Source organism: Marmota marmota, unplaced genomic scaffold (assembly GCF_001458135.2).
Source record: "Marmota marmota marmota unplaced genomic scaffold, marMar, whole genome shotgun sequence".
NCBI lineage: Eukaryota > Metazoa > Chordata > Mammalia > Rodentia > Sciuridae > Marmota > Marmota marmota.
In genome coordinates, this window is record NW_026000205.1 from 11,902,051 (window position 1) to 11,905,584 (window position 3,534).

The window sequence follows — 3,534 nt, forward strand, 5'->3', positions numbered from 1 at the left end:
AGCCACCCCCCCGAAAACACTTCAAGCTCTAAAATTTCCATCTTCAGACCAGTTCCCAGCCTTCCTGCTGGGAAACTTCTTTCAAGAACTGAGCTCGCTTGGGGGCCACCTGTTTGGGACAGACCCTGTCGCTGTTTGGAAACGGGTGCAGAAGGCAACGGGAGCCCAGAACACCGGTCACCGCGGCGCACTCCGCCGCGGAGAGAAGCCAGCTTCACAGGTCACGCACCCAGTCTTCCTGGGGACACAGGGTCCCTGTCACAGGCGCGGACGTTCCCAATTCCGTCCCGCCCCCCAGCTCCCGCGCACACACACAGGCTTCGGATCCGGTCTGGACGAGCTCTGTCGCCGTCCTGCGTGTCCCGTCCACTCCACGCTCAGCCAGCGGCCGCGGACTCAGTCTCCCACCCCCACAGCTCCCCACACTCTTTTCCTTCACAGAAGTCCAACTTACCCCGTGAGCTCGCCCGAGTCTGCAAGCCCTCGGCCTGAGGCCGGGCGCTGATTTTATTTTCCTCACAGAAATCCAAAGGTCGCTGCCAAGTTAAAAATCACAACATCCTGGATAGTCAGAGCGCAAGGCGAAGTTGCCCCGGTGGCCTCTGGGAAGTGTAGTTCCAGGCTAAATTGGTTGGATCGCAGTGGCCTATGGGACATGTAGTCCGGAGCCGGAAAACCGGAAACGTGCGAGGCCACCCGCCCACTCTATGCCCCGGAGGTTTGTGGGAGTTCCTGTAGGTGCTGGGGCGCAGGCGCAAGCGTTCATTTTGGTTAACCCGTGGTGACTGTACCCGCCTCAGAGGTGCTGTGCGGGTTTGAGGGGTCGGTGGTCATCGCTCAGAAGAGAGAGGGGTCTGGGCGCGCCAGGAGTTCTAGATTTCTCGGCGTCTGTGACCCGAAGTAGATGCCCAGCTTTCCAGACAGCCAACACCAGAAGAAATAAACAACAGCACCAACAACAAAAACCCACAATGTGTACTAAAATGGTTTATTATCTCAAACCTATGAAAAATAGGTGTTTGAAATGATTTTTTCTTTATGGATCTACTTTTCTGTTACAGGAATGCTATTATTTTAATAAAACCTTAATAGGACTAATTTAGAGTGGTGATTAGTACGACTAACTAATTACACCTGTGTGTGAGGACAATATTTCCACTGGTACAGCAATTTAACTTTGTATTAGACAAATTCTGTAGGCTATATTACTGTGTATTCTTAAGAGGCATAAATGTAAGCTCTTTTAAAAGGAGAATGTAAATATGAAATGACTTAAGACATGTTTCTGTCCTGTATATATTAGGATATTTTTACTCTTTCGGCTGCCTTTTCCAATAATAACACTTCTGCATCTAGCCTTTATGGCATTCTTCTTGTGTAGTTGTAAAACTTAGTACAGAAAAACGTAAAAATCACTTTGACTTGCAGTTCCGCTCGAGTCAAGCCTACATGACATTGATTCTTGTTGTCGGTCCATAGGATGACATTGACTTAAATATCCTTTCAACAAAAGCATTTGAGTGTGGAATAATTAGGATTTTACTTCCTAGCAACAGCAGTATTGTAGCTAAAAAATTCCATCCAAATGAGAATGATTACAGTGTCAGTACTATCCTAACCCAGAAATCACCAAAAGAAAATTCTATGTAACTATTATTTTAATGACAGATGGAAGAATACATACAATTGACTTAGGTAAATTCAACAGCATGGTGCACAATAGGAAGGACAGATTTTCATACTGGGCATGACAGACAACAGCATGAAAGAGGTGTTGGAGATGGGGATTTTGCAAGTCCAGGATGAATCAGAGAAATACTTCTAAATCTAAATTTAAAAAGATTGATGTTGGGCTGGGGATGTGGCTCAAGCGGTAGCGCGCTCGCTTGGCATGCGTGCGGCCCGAGGTTCGATCCTTAGCACCACATACAAACAATGATGTTGTGTCCGCCAAAAACTGAAAAATAAATATTAAAATTCTCTCTCTCTCTCTCTCTTAAAAAAAAGACTGATGTTTGTCAAAAATGAATAGCTAAATTATCTTGGACATAATCACATGAACAAACGTGTTCTATCATTCCTTTGTTTATGAAACTGAGTAAAGTTACATTTCCTGATCCAGAGATTGTAACAAAAATAACTTGTGGTTGAACAAAATGAGACATTTTGATACTACCTATGTTTACCCCTTACAGTGCAAAGATGATTATATCAGATCTTACCTATCATAGTGTGATGTATGGGATCATGAAAACACTAATAAAAATATTTCCTGTGCTTCTTGTTACTTTGATTTGAAAAATGGAGTGTCAAATGGTACTTATTTCTATGAAGATTATAAATGAACCATATAAAACTGAAATAAAAGATTGTTAATATCCAAAAACAAAACTTTAATCATTTATCTGTATCTTCAGTAAGCAAAGAAGGTGTAAATTTTGGCAAAAATTCATCCAGTTCATAAATTTCTTACTAAATAAAATGAAGAGCTCTATTTGCTAATTGTTCTGCACAACAAAAACACAGAATGACTACAAGTGATGTTGCCAGGTTTCTATTCCCAACTAAAAGGCTCAGGGGTCACTCCAGGTAAACTGGGCTGACTGGGCTGCACAAAATAACCACACAAGAGACACAAATACCTTTTTCTTTGGGGTCACTGTGACGGCTCCTCTGACCTTAAGGGTCCACAGAAAGAGAGAGAGCATGCGCTGACCCCTTTTATTGAGGAGAAGCTGTTCAAATGAGGCAAGGGGTCAGGTTTCAGGGGGCTGAGTCTATCTTCATGATGTCCACTGTCAGCAGGTTGACTGACACCTGGGTAGGCCACACCCAAGGGCACAGTAAGTGAAGGGGACACACACAAGTCACTTCCATGGAAGATTCTATCCTAAACAGGGCAAGAGGTTATATTACAAAGGAACAAGTGAACATAGCTCCACCCATGGGGCTGTAGGATGCCTGATGCCACATCGCCCAGCAGGGGAGTTAACTCAGTCACATGCGAGGTTGGTCTCCCACATGATGTCATTTGCTTACCTATGATATTGAAGACTTTACTAAAGTTTTTGGCCACTTCAGTTTCCTCAAAATGTGGAAAAGCATTTTATAGACTTTGTAGAAATGGAAGAAGACTAGACATGTACTTACAGTAAACACAAGAGTCATTGTTGTCAAACAAACGCTGGTTTGTTGACCTGCCGTAAAACCATATTTTCAAAGTGTGGGACAAGAAAGTGCCTTTCTCTAATTTGGAAATGCATTGACAATAAGAGTGGAGGAAAGGATTACAGTAAAACAGAAATGTATATGACATCACCCCATGATTGCCTGTTCCACAGTGACTGCTCTGTGATGAATGTTAACCTGTTATGTAAAATAGTCACACTTCACATCTACTTTCGTATTTCAGCCACATACCCTTATTCCATCTGGGTCACTGGCCACTGCCTAGGAATTTACATATATTCTAACGTTAGGTTGTTTCACATAAAATAGATGCCCATGTGCTGTGTTCACAAGTCAGTTCAATGG